We start from the raw sequence: 25,172 nt of genomic DNA on the forward strand, positions 1-25,172 counted from the left end.
GTGTCATTCTGCTTTGCCTCTTGATTCGGATACTTTCGCCGGAGTAGTCGGTACTCCCGTAGCGGTGTCAGTCGGTGCTGCCATTAGCGGCCAGGAATCCCGTCTGGTCCGGGGGGCGGCGGGCCATGTAGGGCGGGCCGCCCGCCCGGCCATACAAGGCGGCTGCCTTGACAAGGACGCGCGTGCCGTATATGGCCTTTACGCACCTACTCCAAGCTCCAAGCACGATACGTAGCGCGTAGATACACCGCAGCCGCTAACAGCTAGCGGTCTTAATCGCCTGTAGAAATTCAGACTGACATCGTTATTCAAGCCTTGTTATGTGGATACTTTCTCGGCGCACTGAAGTAAGATCGAGTGCCAACAATATCTATATAATAAACTACAATTGTACACGGAGAAAAATGAGTATTGCTAATTAATTAAGAACCTCTTCAAATTATCAATAATCCGATTAAAAACTGGATCGCAGGCCCTTAACGAATGAATTAATCGGCGTCCTGGCAAACGTTTTAGTAAAATACGAATATTTTATCACGATGGCGGACTTAATGTTTTCAAGGAAGATGCAGATTAATGAACACGTGTACCGATATATTAGGAATTTAGTAAAAGTTTTACGAGGACATGGACCGCACTTCCGTTATTAACTGGATTACCAGGAATTTTTAGAGATGCTTAATAACTCATTTATCTCAGTTTAAATAGGTATAATAAGTCATTCAGGGGATAAGCCAATATAAGAGTGAGGTGGGCGTGTCTGTATAGCCGAAGTAAGGTCAATTTTATCTCACTTCGGGTGAAATTGATTGAACCTTTTAAAATAAGTCTATTTGAATTTTACTTTCAAATAATGAAAGCGGAAATTAACCCACTTCTCGATTCCCGATCGAGCTGAAACTCGTAAAATAGACTCTTTGTCGTAGACAGTGCTTTCTTAAAACTTTTTGTGGCAAACACGAACACACATGCGGCCATACACGCATTTCTCTGAAATCGGATGACATTACAGCACTTACAGTACGAAATAATCCTACTCGATCGGCATTTGGCGACTTCGGTAGAATTGTCGACCCCATTTCCTGGGTAGGAAAGTTCGATAATCAGTCAAAAAAACGTATTTAAAAATGGATTTAAATGATCCTATTTTTCTGTTAATGGTAATTAAATTACCATGTTTTGATTACTTAGATTAAATTACCACTTAAACTTTTAACATTGATATTAATATTTTTCTAATTTATATATCGCCGTTTTTGTAAAAATACCTGAAAAATTATCATGTTACAATTACTAAGATTTAATTGCCACTTAACCTTATATTATCAAAACTAATTCAATAAAAAATGTTAATATTAAAAAGTTCTTACTTTTTATATGTTCTTAAATGTATTATTTATTACTTTTTGTGATTATATTAATTATTTATTTTATTCTTTAAACTTGTTTACCCTTTAAAGTTATAATTACGTTAATGGCACTTTTTGTGCCGCAGGTTTTAATACTGGTATAAATAAATACTTCGAACGGAGTATCGATGTACTGAACTGTCTTGGCCAAAGAGTCCAAAGGTGTCAATAATATTAACAATATATTCAATACATTTACACGTTGAATATTGGATACTGTGTATTGTGCATCGCCCAGTTGGAAATCCATCATTCACAATCATTGAAACGTGCTTGAAATTCCTTAATCATGTTTAGTAGTTAGATCTGAATTATCCTGTACTTTCCACCCATATCCTGCGTCTCCTGCTTTTATCCCACAGCTTCCTTCATCATCTCAACACTCCCCAATTGGGATCACATAGTTAAACTGCTTCCGGGCAGTTGGACCTCTTAAACGGTATCATATAAATAACGTATTATAATATATTTCTTAAAATTAAAGTAATTTATTCGAGACATCAATTAATTCATTCAAAGATTGTGTTAAGTGGGTAGCAACAAGTAGCAACATTATAAATATAATAATCAGTAATCTCCATATTGCTCTACGCTAATACAAACTAGGGTTATCTCATATTGTTATGATGATTCCCACAACAGACATATTTATTTCATGTTCACAATCCATTTCCAGGAATTATTGGTTAATCCATGAATAGTTTAACCCTAGGAATGTGCGTATTAGGTGGCTATATATTTAATATATCGACGCCGTGAAGGGAAAAGGGCGTAAGCGACAATTTAATTCAAAATGAGTTAAATGTACAGTTGTGATTAGACAAAAATTCTAATCAAAACTGTATGATTATCTAATTTCTGACTAAATTGTCGCTTACTCCCTTTCGCTTTTCTGGAGTCAATGTATTATACTATACTCGGATTTATAGTCACCTAATACGCACATTCCTAGGATTAAACTATTGGTAGAAACAATAATTCCTGGAAATGTATTGTGTTCTTATGAGCCAGCGTCATCCCTGTGAAACAGTCATCCATCAGTCATCCTCAGTTCCTCACTCCTTCCACAGTCATGAGTGTTCAACAGAATAATACTTTACACTGACAAATAAATGATTAACGTGTTTTGTTTTTACTCTTCTTTGATTAACAGAGGTTACAGTTTACCAAAATAGTGAAACCATAATTTACTTATTTATTCAAACGCCATAAAATGGCTTTTACAATACAGTGATAATCGAATTACAAGCGTACAGTGGTAGACAGGATAATAATAGCAATATATTAAAGAACAATTAATGTATAATATATGTTAACGGAAATGTATGTAATCCGTCATTGTATTAAATTCCTAGGATATGTATGTAGTTCCTAAAATCTCCCGGAAATGTGTGATATAAATTATATTGGAGACATTTCCTAAATAGCAATCGGAAATGTAAAACATTTAAGATATCAATGGGTATGCGGGGATAGCGGGGCAAGGGGAGGGTATGGCATCGTCTGATCAGGTGATCGCGCAGTCTGTGCGTACGCTCCTAACCTAACCTAACCTAACCTAACCCAACCCAAAAGGCTTTTACTTTAATATTGTGACATTTATAATTACTTAAATAACAGACTGATTACTTACCAAATGAAAGTTTAACTTTATAAGAATATAACAAATAAAACAACGTGTTTTATTACAGAAAGCATTCTTTTTACACATTTCCTAATACGGCATTGGAATTACATACAAATTCTTAGGAAATGTATACATTTCCCAGGACATGTATGTATTAAATAATTTTTAAAACAATATCTTATACATTTCCTAAATAGCTTCGGAATTGAATACATTTCCTAGGAGTTGTATACAATTCCTAGATATCATACATTTCCGGTAACATATACACAAAAACACTATTGCAAGTCACGCCGTTTTGAATATAAGTGCAGTAAGATAATGCATAATTCAAAAGAAATATATACCAGTGAAACAATAGTTGAACTACTGAAGATGGCCCTAACAGGCTGAAACCGGTCACGGTCAAATAAAAACAAGTGGAAAAAAGTTTAAAATTGTGTTCTTTATATATATTTATAATTCAATTCAATTTGTTTATTCCTTTAAAAACATTACAAAATTACATTTTATTTCGTTTTTAAGTACATTTGTAAAATGGTATTACATAATAGTTAGCGGTGTATAAACTATAGGTACCAGCATCAATAGAGCTTGCTTTTTAAAGGCAGCTTCACCGATGCTAAATATGTCGATATCCGAATTAATTCTGTTCAACAGCAAGACTGCTCTCCCCACCGGCATGACCATTGGCAAGTTGGTCCTGCAGGCCGGGAGATAAAACAGTCTATGCTGTCGGTGACGGAGATAACCATCAGGAACATAGAGACTAATACTCTCCATGATAGTCGGATTTTCAAACCATCCACGAATCGGTTTGAAGAAGTGTGATACAATATGCACATCTCTTCTGACCCGTAGATGGTTCATACCGAGCATGCCCAAGAGAAAGTCAGTAGGATAGAGCCACGGGTAGTAGCCATACTCCCTCAGGTAGAGGAATCTCAGAAATTTCTTCTGCACTCTCTCCAACATAAGGGAATACTTCACCTGATGTGGGCTCCAAACCACCGACCCACTCTCAAGCCTACTCCTAACCAACGAAATGTATAGCACTTGGAGAACCCGGGTGTCTCTAAAATTCATCGCAGTGCGTAGGACCAAGCCCAGCATTTTCAGTGAAGCACTACACGTCATTTCGATATGAGTATGAAATGTCAGCCTACTATCAAACATGATGCCAAGATCTTTCATAGTGGAGACACGTTTTAAACTTCGGGCATTCATGGTATACCGGTAAAACCAAGTATGACGTGCCCGTGTGAAAGAAAGAATGAAACATTTAGAAACATTGAATTCGATCCGATTCCGTTTACTCCAGTCAACAATTCTATTAATGTCCGATTGGAGTCGAATGCAGTCTTCTAAAGTTTTAATTTCCAAGAATAGTTTTAGGTCATCAGCAAAAAGAAGTGACCTGGAATGCAGAATATTTTCTGTAATATCGTTAATAAAAATCAGAAAGAGGAGCGGTCCTAAATTAGAGCCCTGTAGAACGCCTGACAGCACAAGGAATAATTTTGACAAGAATATTCCATGAGATACAAATTGCTTTCTTCCAGTAAAATAGCTTGCAAAGAATATGAGAAACCGTAAAGAAAAACCTATAGTTGACAATTTATTTAATAATATGTCATGGTTTACGGTATCAAATGCCTTCGAGAAATCATTATATGAGCAATCTACTTGGTAGCCCTTATCTAAAGATTTGGAAATATAATCTGTGAGTACCAGTAGGTTAGTATCTGTTGATCGACCTTTTCTAAACCCATGCTGTTCCGATATTAAGAAAGGCTCTACTTGAAACAGCACATGTTTATGAATTATCGATTCGAATAACTTAGCCGGGGCGGAAAGTATTGCCACTGGCCTGAAATTTTCGACAGATGTCTTTGATCCACTTTTGAAAATGGGACAAATTTTTGAGACTTTCCAGGAATCAGGAAATATACCAGTATCTAAAGATAGATAATGGAATTCCACCACGAAATAACAGTTTCAAATATTAAAATATTAAAACACTTTATTTTATTTTATATGTCGACCGGTTTCAGTTGTTCCCAACCTTCTTCAGGACAATAAATATATAAACAGTTTAAAAGTTTATAGACAAATATATAATATTTTTTATTAATATTTTTTCATTTGGCTTTTTATCTGTTCTTACAAAAGCACCGAGACGAAATGTCTTCACGGTAAATATGTCGGTGCATCCCACGCGACAAGAATGTTCGGTTGACACTCGAATTAAGAGTATATTTTATGTCGATGTTATTTCATCACTTTCGTAGGAGGATGTCGGCGAGGTATAATCAGACGTCCGAGGAACTTGATTGTCACTTCGATATTTGCCGTAGCGCTTGCCTGAATTCCCCTTTGCCAAAAGACACTTGCCTTGATTTACTCCGTGCAACTTCAATTTCATAATGAGTATAATGACGTTGTAGCCAGTTGGAACAATTTTGGTATGTACGGTTTTTCAAATCAATAATTGTGAATGAAAATATTCAAATTACACATTCTGGTAGGTAAATGATTAGAATTGGAAAAATAAACTTTAAATTTATTACTTTTTTGTGAAAATGACTAATTTTGTCTGAAAACAACATTTTGGTTGTGATGTACTTACCTACGTAACATTCTAAAATACATAAATTCTTAAATTTTCAGTACATAATTTATATGTATAATGAATTTATGTCGCCGTTCTTACAACAGTTGGTGCTGTAGTGGTTAGCATAGTTGCCTTCCAATCAAGTGATCAGGGTTCGATTCTCGACCGTTGTACTTTTAAAAAAATATTTTTCTTTAATTTAGTACATATATACTTTTAATTAAAATTGAGGAAAATAAAAATAAATTCACACACAAAATTACAAAATGGATTAAAGAACAAAAAAGACAATATTACCAAAATGTCATAGCATAAAATAAAACCTACACGTAACACACAAAACCAATATAAACACACATCACTCACAAACACACAAGATTATTTTCAATGTATTATTTTTTAATTTTAAATATATTATTATGTATTTTTAATTTTATTATTTTCTCTTTAAATGTATTATGTAGATACATTACTGGAAAACTTAAAATTTAAAAAATATTGTACCAAATTTAATAATAATTATGATTTTTTTTTTTTTTAATTTTTTATCACGTGATTTTTTACGGGTCCTAAAATAAATAAATAAGAAGGTGTATATCTCATATTTACTGCTAAAGAAGGAGTCAAGAATGAACCTACACACTTAATATACATTACTGGAAAACTTAAAATTTAAAAAATATTGTACCAAATTTAATAATAATTATGATTTTTTTTTTTTTTTAATTTTTTATCACGTGATTTTTTACGGGTCCGAAAATAAATAAATAAGAAGGTGTATATCTCATATTTACTGCTAAAGAAGGAGTCAAGAATGAACCTACACACTTAATGAAAAGGTTGCAATATTGCGCAAATGGATCCAGTTACAACAGATTCATTTTATTACAATTATTCATAACTTGGCAGCCTGAAATTATTGTTTTCGTAAGATAAGCGATTTGCATCGCATATCTTTTAGAATCTTGAAAGATAAAGGTGTTTGGTAGATATTCTGTAGGTAGATACCTAATTGGTCCAACGTAGAACAGTTAGTAAACATTTAATCTTCGGTAAAGCAATTTGGACGCAAATAATCACCCAAAATAACACATCTGATCTGATCGGAGCTTCAATTAAAATTCGATTTCTCTTAGTAAAGTACAGACTTCCATCAGTATTTCGTGTCTGTTACGTAGAAAACTCAGTTCAACAAGATCAGTGATGATATATCTTATGTAGGGTTCCTATTTTAATGTGAGGGGTCAATTGTCACCTGCTTACAAGACAAAAACATGCATTCTCGTACAGTTTCATGTAGTGGTGTGAGTGGTGTCGTAAAATGTAAAACACTTTTTACATTTTCAATTTGGAAGGCGGGTTAAGGTACCGCCGCCTCGGAAACCATTTATTGGATAACCAACACCTCTGCCATAGATCTCCCCAAGTGGTTCGCAGGGGTGCCTGGTTCATCGGGTGAGGTGTGTACAGGATGCGCCTGCCATCAGCTGTGTGGCTTGCCAGATCGGGAGAGACTGGTTTGGGGAAACCCTTCGACCTCTCCAACTGGACACTGGTTAATCGCCTTGCGCCGCAGTGAGAGGGATATATTCACACGACCATCACTCCTGGACACACTGATCCGTAGAATCCTACCCAACCTTTTACCTTCCCAAAACTTTCTCTCCTTCATTTTTGTTTAAAGCCTCTCCACACAGCATCCCCAAAGATGACAAAGGTCCTAAGGGAAATTAATCTCCTTGGGGCTTCCTGTGTGAGGTTAGTGTACAAAAAATTTTAGCTCACACAGGAGGCGAGAAGGAAAATAATTTCCCTCAAGGCCTCCGTCATCTTTGGGAATACTGTGTATTCTGGGAAGGAAAAATGTAAGAGGGGTATAGGAATCTGAAGATCAATGTGTCCAGGAGTGACAAGCATGATTGGGCAGACGCATCCGCTGCCAAGACACCCCATGAATCCGGGCACTCCTGCTAAGTCACCGAACACTCGGGGTGACCTAATCCTTTTAGCTCGTGTTATATACGCGTAATTTGATCATTAATTTTATGTCAGTATTTAAATAGCGAAATGGCGTGCTATGTGATATAAAACCTTGTACCATAAAACCTTTTTTAGAAATTAAATTCTTAGAATCCTGAGTGACATCGGACGTTTTTTCCTTGCGGCACACATTAATAATATAAATATCTACTAATTAATTTAAATGTAGCGGCCAGTTATCTGTATCTGAATAACCTCACAACATTATTATTCGCACCATTGTGTATTTAAGGTGCGGGAGATTCATTCATAAAATGGTAATTATGGTTGAAGTATTAATATTTGCTCTTGTCCCTTGACGTGGCACGGCCTGAACACCGCACACACTGTTCACAATGCAAGGACCTTCAGGTCTGCTCACCAAGCAGCGTGGGCTGCTCCGGGGTCCCTGTGGTATTCCCGGCAGCAGGTTTACCGACACTTGCATTATTATTTGTCCTTTGACAGGAATGCTAATTTATGTTGCATTGGCTGCCTTGCTGCATACTGCGTACTTCCTTGTTTCTAAGTGAAAATACTGAAAAACTCTTTCAATCTTCTTTGTTCCACTTTTAGACATAGGCGTCCCTCAAATAATTTTCGCGATTCTTCAATCCAATTCCAACAGTTCTCTTTAGGTCTCTTTTCTGTGGGCGTCCACATTTATTTTTCTAAACCATAGAAATGCAATTCCAATTTCAACGATCGTCTTAATATCTACATGTCCAGCACTGTTTCCCTTGAGTATGGAGATTGTGATGGTAATATTGTCAAACTTTGTCTTGCGTCTAATTCGATTATTGCTCTTTCTATGGTCGCAAGGAACTGTTTTCTTCATAGTCCTTCGCACGAGGATCATTTTGACACAACATTTTTAGTGAGAGTGTCACGCATATTAATATGACGTATAATAATTTCAATCACCTTTTCACGTCTGTACAATATGTGTGTCTGTTACAAGAGTCGAAATATTAATCTTAATCAATTATTGGTAATCCGGTTAAAAACGGTATTGCAGGCCGTTTCCCGATAAACTTATAATAAATTCTTAATATATCTGAAAGCGTGTTCGTGCACCAGAATTTGCCTTAAAAATATATAGCAGAAATGCAATAATATGCGGATTTTTATGAACACGTGTTCTGACATTCTGATGATACCGTCGAATTTTAATAAAAGTAATGAATTCTTTCGTTAAAGGCCTGAAATACCGTTTTTAAACGATTCTTAATAAATTAGCAATATTTCATATCAGTAAGTTTTCTTCGTGTAGTAGGTAGTTGGTAGCGTGTATGTATCTTCTTGATTTTGAAGTTGCGACATCCTGCCCATTTAAATCTTCTGCTTCTCTCTATTTTATTCAACACGCTAATATAGAAGGCCCAAATTGAGTGCCTAATCGTAGGTAGGTATGTAGCAAAGATAATTTTCTCTGGTTCCTATCTACGTACTTAATTGTATAAACTAGCCTCCATAAAATAGCGCCTATTATAATTACCTGAGCGGAAGACACTAGAGATGTTATCGCAAATGATATTATTTTAACACATCACAATCTACGGGCGCACTTTGTGTTTATTCAAAGTATAATGTTCGCACACCGCTGTTAGCGCTGTAATAAGGCGGGTCGATGAGAAGACAGTTAATCCAATAAATAAGGTATTGTAATATGAAGTTGCATGATACATCTCGCTATCAGGCCATTAAGCCTTAACAGCTTAACAAGTGGACCGGCGCAATTCACAATAACGAGGTATGTCTTTATTATTATTAATCTCAACGTTGACGATGATACAACTTTTCCTTCGGAGGATAAACTGCCGCGTTGTTTCGAGAGCAGGTGTGCTCAAACGGTCAATCGCGAATATTGATCGAGAGACAATTTGTAATCGATGTCACGAAAATAATTCATACTGTCGAAAATAATTATTTTTCCTGACTTTACCTGGCCAGTGAAGGAATAAATTCACAAGCTTGAATTTGACTGGCAATTTTGATTATTTGGAATTTTGTACCGTTTCCGACACTGCTTGATTTCTCGCCGTTTGGGGAGCGACGACTGTTCGATCATGTCAAATAATTAAAATTATTGACTTGTTTTTAAATTTTCGGGCAATCCTTGTTGTTAAGGATGATTATGCCGTGTGCCATCATGATGATTTCTTTTTGGTTTTTGTTCAAAGTGTGCTGAGTGACACCGGGAGTTTCGCTGGAGATGATGGAGTACTTATTTAATAATCACGCGGAGGCGCCCCGAAACTGAGTCGTTCACCCAAATGCCTTATTCGTGCCCCCCCTCGATTTTTTTTAAATTTTTTTTATAGTGAATACCTCACAAGAGTCCCAACTGCTCCCGTCTGGAGCCAGTGAGACTATGGCATCCCCAATTGGGGGATGTTGTGAGGCTGAAGGTAAGTGGGGAAGGGAGAGAAGAAGGTGGGGAAGTACCTGGCTATTCAGATCTAGTCACTAAACACGGCTAAAGCCATTTGGAGCTACGTTTCAATTCTGAATGGTGGTCTTACACCAGGGCGATACTGGTAGTATCTTCCACTCTGAATGATGGAAAAGGCCTCGACGTGTACCATCTACCAGCACGTTGTCGGATTCCCTCGCTTTAAAGAGCGAGCTCGCTTTTGAATGAATCAGCTTCGTGAGATGCTGTGGATGATTCATCCAGGGTCGTGACGTACAAGAGATCTAGCTCCTGCCTTCTGCCCATCCGAGTTGTTCCACGTACTTTCCACGTAGATTTTTTAGATTAGCTCACTTTTACTTCGGGTCCGCAAGTACGATGGCTGTTTGATAATTTTTGTAAATGCGGACTACTAATACATAATATGTTTTGATTTAAATGTATACAATAAATGATTGCTCCTAGAAAACTCTTTTTTTATGTCAGAAAAAAAAAATAACCTTTTTCCAATAACAGCACAATCTTTGTCATAGACCTGAAAGGGTCACAACAGCCCCAGGCAATAATTTATACATGACATTTAACACCCCAACGCTTTTACATGTTGTAGAAATTAGTTACGCGTTGTCTCAGTCCTGGTACTATTGTACTGGTACAATTCTACAAAAAATTACAAATTTCTTGGGTTATTCATGTTCTTTGCAGATATTTAATAAACTTTAAAATCGCAAATACTTTGAAAATAGAACTGACAGGTAAATCATTTTAAAGACACCTTTACTTGTTTAATGGTGTACTGAATGATAAACATAATGATTATTTAAATACCTTTTTAACGCTTGATGTTTGTGTACAAATCCTAACTCCAAAAATCTGGACTTGATAGCTCACGGGGACATTATATTTCTTACAGTTAACCCAACACAATAAGTAAAAAATGTATACTGATGTGTACATTATTAGTAAATCGCGAGGCTAAGCTTGATCGGTTAAATACAAATCTGTGTTTACGAAATTCAAATAGAATGGATATCTACAATGTCAGGCGAGCGTAAGTGAAACGGAGCGCTGGTCTATTGGGCTAAATGGAACATTTGTTTCAATTCATTTTGTATGGAAGGCATTTCTGGTTTTCTGCTTTAATCCATGAGAAGGCACTTCTAGTGTTATTATAATTCGAATAAAATAATTTGAGATTTTCACGACAAAGATATTAATATAATATGCCGTGATTTGTTACCTCCTTCTTTAGCCTACGTTTCGGACAGCATTGCAGTGTCCATCATCAGGGCAGATGTGTAGGGCAGGGCATATCTGCCCTGATTGTGAACATTGTAATGATATCCGAAGAGGTGGCGCAACACGGCGTAATACCCCAAAAATAAGTCACTATACCAATAAAAAATTAAGTTATGTACCACTTTATTTGATAATAATATACCAACCGACCAGTCACGATTAGACCTAGCCTTCATCGGGGTTTTATGAAAAATTAATTACAGAGTTACAGTGTACAAGTAACATAGAAAAAACATCTTACCTACGTAAGATGCTGGGCATTCATTGCGTCATCTAAGCTTGTAGATTCCAGAATGACTTAAGTAATTTTCTTTATCCTGGTTCTTATTAGTATTTATTTTTGGATTTGGATATTATTCTTGTTCAGAGTTTCTAAAAATGAGTTTTCTGACTCTATAACATGGAAAAAAGAGTTTTAGGTGTTTTTTTGGGAAAATTAAATTTAAGATACTATACTGCAACTTGGGGCAGGTTTTGATTCTTGCGGAGAATTACTTTAGGTTTTTTATACTTAAAAATTTAATTGTCACATTATTTTTAAAATTTCATTTATCTTAGTTACAAAGTTCATTGACATTTTCATTTTTGGAAAATATCAATTAACACCAGTCTGAGCATCCCTTCTTCAGATGTTAAACACTGACCACCGATGTTTAAATCATTTTTAACTGCCTTAAAAATGTCCGGATCCTCCCCTTCACTTACTTAGCTGAGGCTGGATCAGATACGCGGTTGGCAGTCCTGTTCTTGGCGGCCAGAGAGGCTGATTGCTCCGAGTTCTCGGGAGGAGCTGCCGGGCATAAAGGCGGGATAATTAACACATCCAACTGATAAACTACAAACCATTACAATCTCAATGATTATGGACAATAAGTACTTCATTATTATTTCTTTTTTTTTATTAATATCCACACAGAAGGTCCCGAGGAAAATAATTTCCCTCAAGACCCATGTCATCTTTGGGATGGCTGTGTGTGAGTCTTTTTTAAACAAAGGAAGGAGAAGAAGTTCTGAGAAGGAAAATGTAAGAGGGGTTGGTAGAAACTGGGGGTCAGTGTGTCCAGGAGTGAAATCTTTGATGGGCGGACATAACAGTATAACTGCATTTTTGACCATTTAACGATTTATATGAGAAAATGTGTCTTGTGTATGCCGGCATCAATGGTATTAACAGTATAGTTACACCAGTACTTTAAACATATTATGTTTTGAGTACTGGTGTAACTATAGGGGGAGGTCCTCTAGTACCGTCACCTTAAGGATTATTTGTAATGAAATAAAAATCCTTTCGCTTATGTGCAAAATACCTAGTGAAATGTGTAAAGGAACTCTTTTACTATAAATAGAAGTAATAAAATTTCGATATATTTAGAAAAAGTCAACTTTATTAATAAAATTGTAAGAACATGAACAAACGACATTTAAAAAATTGGCCTCCAGTACCGGCCAGCTAAAAATTCAATATTTATCCAAGGTAATAATCGCTAAACATAAAAAATAATAGCAAAAAAATGAAATATTCACTTTATCCAAGACAATAATCGCAAATATATATAGCTGATGTCTCTGAAACGTTGGCGCAGGCCTCGTGTATCCAGATCTTACAATTTCCGCATTGAATCCAGTCTTCGTCATGAGACTCTAGACACAATGGGCAGACTGTATCTTCTTGAGTTGGTGTATTGGGAGACTGTTGACAATTTTCTTTGTTTTTTGTACTATTTTTGGCAACATCTTTTCCTGAAAGCAAACGCTTGCCTCGCCTAACTGATTCAGCACACATTTTATCTGCCTTTTTCTGTTCCAGCATATTCATTTACTCAGCACCTTTTCCACGGCTTTTCGCAAATTGTTAGGATCCCAGGTCCCCTTTTTCTTCTTCGTCTGACTAATATCTTCCTGGTCTGGCATCTTTGTGTACCTAAAAGCAAAATTAATCACACAAACATTAATTTAAATAGTGGCCAGTACTGGAGGACAATTTTGTGGCCGGTACTGCAGGGAACGGAGTAAAATATAATTTCGACATAGCGTGACACTGTGCGAATAAAGATTTATTTTAAATGTATTTTATAATAGCTATATAAACACTCAATACATACCAAGTTTGACTTCTTTAGAAGTCGTCCTCAAAACTATAGAAATAACACACCGAACTTTAATCGTGCGGCGAGCGTCCGCTCCTCCCAACAGATATCTTAACACTGACACGAAGCTAGTTGAAACTTGTCGCCGCCGAGCGGGGCATCTCCATGTGATACCATACTGCGTGTATTGCATGAACTGTCTCAGAGCCATCTGTTGTAGAATCTCGGAAATTGTAACTGGCTGGTACTAGAGGCCGGCCGGTACTGTAGGACCTCCCCCTACTGTTAATACCATTGATGCTGGCATACACAAGACACATTGTCTCATATAAATCGTTAAATGGTCAAAAATGCAGTTATACTGTTATGTCCGCCCATCAAAGAAATTTGAATCAATCCCTCCCACTGCGATGCAAGTCAAGTAGTCGAGTATTCGACTGAAGAGGTCAAAGGGTTTCCCTCAACCGGCCTCTCCCTCACGCAGCTTGTGGGCAGATACGTCCACCACCAAGACCTGGTCAAACCTCACCCATGATTCCGGGTACCCCTGCTAAGTCACCAAACGTAGCGAATCACTCGAGATGACCTTTGACATAGATATGTTGCGTACCCATTTAATTGCTTTTAATATTATCCTCTCGCTTGAAGGATAAGTGCGTTCTCAGGCGCGATATCATGAGAGATAAATAATTGGTAATGAAGGTTCAAAACCAAACGAATGCAAATAAAAATGCATACTGCTAATCTACATTTGTATATTATTTGACCCGTTAGCAGGCGAGTGGTTCAAAGCGCCGAGTTCCCGCACTTCCCACCCAGGCATTATTTTTACAATAATTTAAAATCGCTCTTGAAAAAGTGTAATATAAAAGTGTAAAAATCAAAAGATATGATTTGAGATTTTCACGGCCAAAAGTATAATTATGATTAATTTTTGGAGTATTATGTCGTGTTGCGCTATCTCCCTATTTAACAAAGTTTCGGACAGCATTGCAGAGTTCATCATCTGCCCTGATGATGGATACTGTAATGCTTTTTGAAATATTGGCTAAATAGGTAGATACCCAAAAATCTAAACGCTAAGTCTATATTTCGCCAGAGACACCATTGGTTATACAATAACATCCCTGTAAATACTACAGTAAATCGGCCTTGTTATTACATCTAAGTCCAAAAATTCTTTACCATCACTGAACACTTAAAATTTACGAGATTTTAAAAAATACTGTAAAAATTTTAATAAATAAATTTTTTAGTTTAAGTTGTTTATTTCAAATATAGTGTGTGTGGCGTGTGGTGTGTGGCGTAGTGTGATCCGTGGAGAGCAGAAAGCTGTCCGAACTCTGAGCTTGTAATTTGTAACTGGAACGCTGTAGCCGTTTACAGCCTCAGCCACTTTGTAAATTACAATCCATTTCGCGATAACATTCATTCATTGGTTTCGAAACGTTATTTTGTCAATATATGGCGGCTTGTTCCAATAAACATCCAGTTTGCCGTTCTAAAGGGAAAATCGGTGGCGCAACTAACATCTCAATTCGCGGAATAACAAGACTTATATAAACGCAATACAGTTTTACAGTGTTCAAATTCTGGATTCTTCTTCAACACTGTTTACATAATACCGGTAATGCTCTTTCAATCCATACTATGAGTATTGTAACTGAGGAAATAGAGTTAAATACAGGAATCCACACAATTCGATTATGCTAATCGGGTTTCGATCTTACCCGTGCGTTGACTCATAAAATATTACGATAATAATATTATTATCTTTCTGAAGGTCCAGTACGGACGATCCATAAAGCCCCATATCAATACGGGTGACCGGATAAATCATCACAATGATAATTCATCACATCTTTAAAAAGTTATATAAAGTCATGGAAAGTGATGAAACCAAAACTTTATTAACTGAGATAAGTAGGTTAGGTAAGGTTAGGTTAAAAAAAAAAATTTCATCGTTTCTAATGACTTTATATCACTTTTTAAAAGTGTGTTGAATTGTCACTGTGTTGAGTTATCATGGAACCATCAATACGATATTGACGTAATCAGTCATCTATATTTGCGAGCACTATCAGAATATGATTCCGACAATCGGTAGACAAAGGCCGCTACTTTTAGTGCGGCCTGCAAGGTGTCGGATAAGCTGTCAATATGTACAAGTTTTAGATAATGTCGTTCGACATGCAAAATAACCGGCTTATTAATGAATTGGGAAAACTAACTAAGCTCTTAGAACTGAATGTAATCGTATACACGATAATTACGTAATTAATAATACTTAATTATTTCATCTACCTATACAATTGATTCCGTTCCAGCTTTTAAAAATAAAAGTTGTTAGTTTTGTCTTCATGATCTAATTAAGGCGATGCACTACGTGGTATAATATTTTGAATCGAGCCGCTATCAATAACACACCTTAGGTAAATGGCGATAAGGCTTAAATTCCCGCTTCACACCATCCACCTGATTGATTTATGCAAGAAAAATACATGGCCAAAAAGTGCCTTCTATTTTATTTTAATTCAGGCACAAATATTTAAATGTTTTTCGATCATTTTATAAATAATTTAATTTGCCACATTGCACAATAAAACCATAACTGAAAATGGGTTCGTAAGTAGGAGATTTTGAACTTTAAAGCAGTTTTCATAGGCCTATACATTCTTTTTTCTGGGCTTATAAAAAGACTTATATAAAAAATACTCGATTATTTCAAAGGCCAGGATGTATTCTACTCGCTGTATTTAATTAAAGCATCTGAAACATTTCTAGGCGACCAAATTTTCAATCCAAAACACATGATTTTAAATTACTACATAGTGCATCGCCTTAACCCACTTTAATTATTTATTTTTTATTATTTATTTATTTATTAGATACAAATAATTACATACATATTAAGGAAGCTTTGGCTGTTCAACTAGGAAATTTTCCCGTTTTAGGACAGCCAAATTGCCTGGTTTAGTTAACGTTTATGAATTATATTTCCAATACTTTACATTAATAGTTAAGCTAGTAATACTCGTATATAGTCTATATACATATATATTTTTCAAAGTAATCAAAATAAAAACTTTTTCAGACATATTTGTACACCCGAATATTAGTTTTTTTTTATGAAAACACCTGATAAATGTTATCAAGGTACATTTAATAGAATATACATAATCAAGAAAAATGTAAACAAGGTACATGAAAACATATTGTATAAACATTATCTTAATATTTGAAACTGTTATTTCGTGGTGGAATTCCATTATAAATATATATAAAGAACACAATTTTAAACTTTTTTCCACTTGTTTTTTATTTGACCGTGACCGGTTTCAGCCTGTTAGGGCCATCTTCAGACTGGTACAATTTTTATCTTAAACTAGGGTTTATATACATAGGCAAAATTACATTGAGGGGAGGGGTTAACATAGTAGGTTGATTTGAATTATGAGGGGTTTTTCGTGAAATATGACATTTCCCAAATAAGTATTGTTATTAAAATCCAATGAATTTATCTGTAGAACTATGATAATTATGCCTATTAGGACTATCAATTTAAGGATTTACCCAACATAAAGCTATCGGTAATCTATTGTGTGGTTAGGAAACATATTTTAATGGATTTTATATAATTCAAATACATATTTAGGATAGGTGACACACTGATTATAATGGGTATAGCAACGGAGATTTAGCAACTGATTCTAATTTTGTGTTCATAACATTGTTGGAGTTTACTTTTTTAGTTAGGCGGGTTATCTCTAATGACTCTAGCCTATCTAATTTATGACCTTTTTCGCAGGTATGTAAAAATTTTACATCTCTATCCTTGTCAAACGAGTGTTTATTCTCAAGTAAGTGTGCCGCAACATTCGACATTTTGCCTTTGTCATTTACCCAGCTTGAAAAATGTTCTTTTATGCGGGTTTTGAATGATCTACCTGTTTGGCCTATATAGTAAGACGGGCAATTGGCACAGTTGATTTGGTAAACTCCTGAGTTTTCCATTTTATCCCTTTTATCTTTATTATTTATTAGGATTTTACCTAATTAATTTACATTATAGAATGCTGTTTTACAATTGTCTTTATTGGTTATCCTAGATATTTTGTTGGATATATTACCAATAAAAGGTATTTTAACCCATTGTTTTTTTGTGACATCATTTTCATTGTTGATTGTAAGACCTTGTGATATGATTGCCAGTGTGAGTTTTTTATTCTTTTTCTTTAATAAACTATCTATAAGTTCACTACTATATCCATTATTATTTGCTATGGTTTTAATAACATTGAGTTCATTATTATAATTTATACAATTCAGGGGTATATGTAAGAGTCTGTGAATGAGTGAGTTAAATACTGATAACTTGTGAGAAATGTGGTGTCTAGATGTGTTATGTATAATGTTGTCGCTGTATGTTGGTTTTCTGTAAATTGTAAATTCTAATTTATTATTAATTATTTCAATACCTATGTCTAAAAAATTAATTTTATTTCCCCCCATTTCCATTGTAAATTGGATGGCTTTGTTGATTTTATTAATTTCTTCTAGAAAATTATCTAATTGTCTGTGAGTTCCCGTCCAGATAATTAAAATGTCATCTACGTATCTACGATAGAAGGTAACATTTTTAAATGATTTTAATTTTTCTATCTGTTCTTCCATGTGATCCATGAAAAATTCGGCCAGCACCGGTGATATCGGGCTGCCCATGGCTAGTCCATTAGATTGAATATAAAAATTATCATTAAATCTAAAGAAGTTTTGTTCTATACATGTATTCAGTATTTCAGTTATTTCTTTCCGTTCTATCAAATTAGTATTACGTTTTTCCATGTAGTTGTTAATAATTATCTTTAATTCGTTTGTCGGTATGTTAGAAAATAGGCTGACAACATCAAACGAAACCAGAGTGGCATTGTTAGGTATGTTTATGTCTTTGATGAGGTCTATAAGTTGTAGGGAATTTATTATGCCGTATTTTGATTTAAAATTGAGAGTGTTTTTGATGATTCTATTTCCAAATTTTGCTAATTTATAGGCAGGAGCTGAATTGTACACACTGCACTCACATCACAACTACACCCCGTAGAATTTGACTGTCTTTTTAATGATACTACCCTTATGGTTAACAATTACATACACACAACTTACCAAAGACAACTTAAAAAACTAACATATTGGACAGAAAAACAAGTTAAATTAACACCTACGGAAAAGACAGTACATTCACCCACCCTATTATTTTACGATAAGGTAGTAAATACAACCGATGTAGAATTTAATGATACCGAAATTAAAATGCTTGAAAAAGGCTTAAAATACTGCCCAAACTTACCACTTCAATTAAAAGATCTCGAGAATCTAGCTATAGACACAGATATAGCAACGTCAGACTATAGCAATAAATACCTATGCGCTAAAATAATTAAAAAAGCAACGACTGAGGGTAAATTTTCAAGCGAAGCACACACAATAAAATCATTAAAAAGTAAAATCAAACAAAACAACCTTATTATCTCAAAAGCAGATAAAGGAAATAGTACAGTAATCTTAAACAAATCAGATTACATAGAAAAAGTCCAAGATGTGCTGGACACTAGTAAAGTAACCCTATTGAAAAAGGACCCCACCTCGAAATTCGCATCTGATGTAAACTCAATCTTAAACTCTAGCAAAGTCCTTATTAAGAACAAATTCCATAAAAATAGTCTATCTGTTATGAACCCCCAATGCCCACGCCTTTATGGACAACCTAAAGTACATAAAAATAACATGCCAGTAAGACCAGTAGTATCATACAATTCAGCTCCTGCCTATAAATTAGCAAAATTTGGAAATAGAATCATCAAAAACACTCTCAATTTTAAATCAAAATACGGCATAATAAATTCCCTACAACTTATAGACCTCATCAAAGACATAAACATACCTAACAATGCCACTCTGGTTTCGTTTGATGTTGTCAGCCTATTTTCTAACATACCGACAAACGAATTAAAGATAATTATTAACAACTACATGGAAAAACGTAATACTAATTTGATAGAACGGAAAGAAATAACTGAAATACTGAATACATGTATAGAACAAAACTTCTTTAGATTTAATGATAATTTTTATATTCAATCTAATGGACTAGCCATGGGCAGCCCGATATCACCGGTGCTGGCCGAATTTTTCATGGATCACATGGAAGAACAGATAGAAAAATTAAAATCATTTAAAAATGTTACCTTCTATCGTAGATACGTAGATGACATTTTAATTATCTGGACGGGAACTCACAGACAATTAGATAATTTTCTAGAAGAAATTAATAAAATCAACAAAGCCATCCAATTTACAATGGAAATGGGGGGAAATAAAATTAATTTTTTAGACATAGGTATTGAAATAATTAATAATAAATTAGAATTTACAATTTACAGAAAACCAACATACAGCGACAACATTATACATAACACATCTAGACACCACATTTCTCACAAGTTATCAGTATTTAACTCACTCATTCACAGACTCTTACATATACCCCTGAATTGTATAAATTATAATAATGAACTCAATGTTATTAAAACCATAGCAAATAATAATGGATATAGTAGTGAACTTATAGATAGTTTATTAAAGAAAAAGAATAAAAACTCACACTGGCAATCATATCACAAGGTCTTACAATCAACAATGAAAATGATGTCACAAAAAAACAATGGGTTAAAATACCTTTTATTGGTAATATATCCAACAAAATATCTAGGATAACCAATAAAGACAATTGTAAAACAGCATTCTATAATGTAAATTCATTAGGTAAAATCCTAATAAATAATAAAGATAAAAGGGATAAAATGGAAAACTCAGGAGTTTACCAAATCAACTGTGCCAATTGCCCGTCTTACTATATAGGCCAAACAGGTAGATCATTCAAAACCCGCATAAAAGAACATTTTTCAAGCTGGGTAAATGACAAAGGCGAAATGTCGAATGTTGCGGCACACTTACTTGAGAATAAACACTCGTTTGACAAGGATAGAGATGTAAAATTTTTACATACCTGCGAAAAAGGTCATAAATTAGATAGGCTAGAGTCATTAGAGATAACCCGCCTAACTAAAAAAGTAAACTCCAACAATGTTATGAACACAAAATTAGAATCAGTTGCTAAATCTCCGTTGCTATACCCATTATAATCAGTGTGTCACCTATCCTAAATATGTATTTGAATTATATAAAATCCATTAAAATATGTTTCCTAACCACACAATAGATTACCGATAGCTTTATGTTGGGTAAATCCTTAAATTGATAGTCCTAATAGGCATAATTATCATAGTTCTACAGATAAATTCATTGGATTTTAATAACAATACTTATTTGGGAAATGTCATATTTCACGAAAAACCCCTCATAATTCAAATCAACCTACTATGTTAACCCCTCCCCTCAATGTAATTTTGCCTATGTATATAAACCCTAGTTTAAGATAAAAATTGTACCAGTCTGAAGATGGCCCTAACAGGCTGAAACCGGTCACGGTCAAATAAAAAACAAGTGGAAAAAAGTTTAAAATTGTGTTCTTTATATATATTTATAAACATTATCAATCAGATGCATGGTAGGAATTTTTTATTTAACTTCCAATAACAATGAATAAATGTGAGTACAGAACATTTTTGTTTATCTGTTGGTCATCATAAGTTCGCTTTCGACTCTTCTTAAGTCTAGAAGCCAAACATTAACTAGTTTACGCAGAATGCTTATGCTTTTCGATTTCCATAAATCGGGTAAGAGGTTGAATAATTTTGGACCAAGGTAATAGAATTGTCTTTGGGCAAAGGATGTCATAGTAGTAGGTGGAACAACTGGATTCCTCCTTGAATGTCTAGTGTCGTGATAATGATCAATGGAAGGGTAGTGGTGACGTTGTTTTTGAGTGTGTAATATAATTTTTTTTATGTATCTATAGTTGCCTTACATCAAGAACTCGTATCTCTTCGAATAATACATCACTGGGGTACCTAAATAGTTTTTTTAGGATGACCCTTAGTAGTGATTTCTGTGCTTTTGCTAAGGGATCCAATATTGTTTTGGTACATCCGCCCCATTCCAAAGATGCATATTCAAGTAATGAGTTACACAGAGCATAATATAAACATTTCAGATCTTTTATGCAGAGAATATTTCTAATTCCCAGGAAAATATGAGTAAGTTTTCTGACTTTTGTGGAAATTGAGTCTATATGTAGGTCCCATCTCAGAAATTTGTCTATCATAATTCCTAGATATTTTATACTATCTACGCATTCTAGGGTGTTACAATTACAAGTAGTTAAGTTATTGCAGTGGTGTATAATAATGTTTTGTATTTCTTTCGGTTGTCCCGCTTGAGTTGCACTGAAGCGGATGAATTTTGTTTTCTCCGTGTTGAGTGTGAGTAGATTATTATCTAGCCATTGTTTAACACTGTTTATACCAGCTTCTGCTTTACTGTGAACTTCATTCCAGTTTTTACCTTCAAATAACAAGACCGTATCGTCTGCAAAGGTAATATTGTGGTCGGCAAGGGAACTGTTACATAGCTCATTAATATATATACTAAACAAAATTGGCCCTAGAGTACTTCCCTGAGGTACACCAAATTTAATATCTGCTGAATCTCTTAGAGTATCATTAATGTTCACTCTTTGGCTTCTGTTTTCCAAATAACTAACCATCCACTTTAATAGTTGACCCTGTATTCCAACGCACTGTAGTTTTTTCAACAGAATTTTATGTGATATAGTGTCGAACGCTTTGGCTAGATCCAGGAATAGTGCAGTGCATTTAATTCCTCCACCGATATTATTAGAGATGATTTTTGTCAGGTTAGCGATAGCATTTTCTGTGCTTAAACCTGGTCGGAAGCCGTATTGTCTATTAGAAAGAATGTTATTATCTTCCAGATATGTGCTAAGGCGATTTTTTACAATTTTCTCAATAATTTTCGAGACCGTATTTAGCAAAGAAACTGGCCGGTAATTATGTACATGCGATTTGTCACCATTTTTGTGAAGCAATATAACTACTGAATGTTTTAAATGATTGGGGAATATTCCTGATTTTAAGCTTAGATTCGAAATGAACGCGATCGGTATTGCGATTGAGGATTTAATGAGTTTTAACAGATTTGATGAGACTTTATCAGGACCACAAGCATTTGATGACTTAAGATCGTCAATTATTTTCATGACTTTGTTTATCGTTGTTTGGATATTGTCTATTTTTTTAAATTAGAGGTAGTAAACTTAGCGAGATCAATTTCAGTAGTATTAAGTTTATCAAGAATTTTTTTCGCAAGAGTGACTCCCACTGAAGTGAAATAATTATTGGCAAAATTTGCCATAATTTTTGGGTCTGAACAGTTTATATTATTAATGTATAACGATTTAATTTCGGAAGATTTATTAATTTTTGTTTTAGATATATTACGAAAAGCTTCCGTAAATAATCTTTTTATAATAATTTTCTTTAGTCGATTTAATTAAATGTTTGCATAAATTCCTATACTTTTTATAATGAGCTTGTACTAAAATATTTTCAGGACATCTTTTCGCCTTTTCGTGTAATTGATTCCTTCTGTGAATAGATTTGACAAGGCCAGGGGAGATCCAAGGTGTGAGTTTTAATTGATTATTTGTTATGTGTATGTGACTAGTGTGTTATATATGAATGTAATTTTGTGATAAATTCATTCATTGCTGAGTCAGTATCAATTTGGTCTAGAACGTTTTGCCAGTTTTCTGATCGCAAGTCTTCGAGTAAGTTATTGTAGTTTGTTCGAGGGACATATTTAATTTTAGCATCAGTGGGAGGTTTGTTTTTAAGACAGAGAGCTGTGGTGTAGTGGTCTGAAATTGAAGTGTGAAAAACAAATGAGTCGATTAGGTTAACATTTTTAACATTGATATGGTCTAGGCAAGATTTACTCATGCCCTCTTCTCAAGTAGGGCTGTTGTTGTTGCTATTGTTATTGTCTGAATGAATCCATTTTCAGTAAGCAGGCATAAATAATCGTTATATTGACGGTGGTATTCGGGAATAGTATTAATATTGAGATCGCCTATGATGATTTGACGTTCTATTTTTTTTTAACTATTGATGATTGCTTGAAGTGAACTCAAAAAAGAGTCGATGTTTTGGAAAGCAGGTGATCTGTAGATTGCAAAGATACATAAGTTTTTATTCAAAACAATTTTCAGACAGTTTGCTTGTGATAATAAAATTTCATCTACTTGTGCTTGTATTCCGTCTCTGATGTAAACAACGATCCCACTAGATTTATTTAAACTTATGTTAGTGTGGTATTCAGAGTAATTGTGTATAATTTTGGAGGTGTATTCTTTATTTATCCAACATTCCGACAAAATTATAACATCGAATGAGTAATTAAATTGATCAAGAAATAATAAAAAATCATCGATTTTTTAAATGCTTCTGATATTCTGATGTATGATTTTTAGACTATATGAGCCCCAATAGGGAATTCTCGTGCATTTTGTAAATAATTTATTTCAATAAAGATAATTATTTTATTATGTGCCCCTTTTTTTTCTTTTTTTTTAAATGCATTTTCAATTTTTTGTAGTTGTTTTAAAAATTGCGTGCTATTTCGGCTCTGAAAACGGTCATGCGCCATTTTGACCGCTACGTCACAAGTGCTACGTCACACCTTTGCCGCCGCCGCACTATGGTCCCCTTTGAGGAAACTAGCTAGACAAAAAGATTTCAACGATGTTTTTATTTATGTACAAAAATATTCTCACAACATTAAAAAATGTCCATAGTATTAAATTCACATCGATAAAAAATTTAAAACAATACGCGCGATATGTGGCAACGTTGTAAACACGACACTTTGGATGTGGCAATCGTTCGCCCAGCGGTCGGTCGCTTTCGGGTGTGCACCCTGTTCGATCGTTTGTGTTGTTATTTGAAATCGGAGAGAAATTACGCAAATACAAAAATTGAAGTCTATGGTATGTTCTTTCAAATTAATTTAATTATGTTATAATTTGCCTATTCAACATTACTTAAATTATTAATAAAAAATCGTGAAAAAAGTATCATTATTTACAATTATTTGCCAAAGTTTAATTAAACTTTCAAAATCGTGTACCTATTTGTACCACCAAACGAAACTAGTTTCATATAAAACCATTCTTTATGTATAATATCTTATAAAATTTGTTTGCTCAAACTTGCTCTTTTGTCATTTACAGAGCCTGTACCTACAATCTATCGTTTGGATATTTTGGAGATTCTAGAAGTAAAGGGCACCTCAAAGTTGAATTGTGCTGCAATAAGGCAGTGTGTTTATGAACATATAAAATATTTATTGAAGAAAAACAGTTTTAAAAGTCTCGAGCATAGTTTACTTAAGAAAAAAATCGCTTCGGTTCTATTAATATTTCATAGAAAATGGTTTGGTTTTCATAGAAGTACTTTAAAATTGATGTTTAAACACGCAAATGGCTTAACACAGTTTCCATTCTTCATGTAGTGACGCGTGACGAAGGACTACGTGGTATACCAGAAAAAAATTGGTTTATGCTCGTCAAAAAGCAAAACAAGAAAAAATAAATGTCTTCTGAACTTTCGAAGTCCACAAGAACTATCTCATGCTACTAAAATCAGCTTGAGGTGACATGGAA

This window comes from Hesperophylax consimilis, chromosome 18 (genome assembly GCF_061612785.1).
Source record: "Hesperophylax consimilis isolate HC1 chromosome 18, BYU_Hcon_1.0, whole genome shotgun sequence".
In the NCBI taxonomy this organism is placed as follows: domain Eukaryota; kingdom Metazoa; phylum Arthropoda; class Insecta; order Trichoptera; family Limnephilidae; genus Hesperophylax; species Hesperophylax consimilis.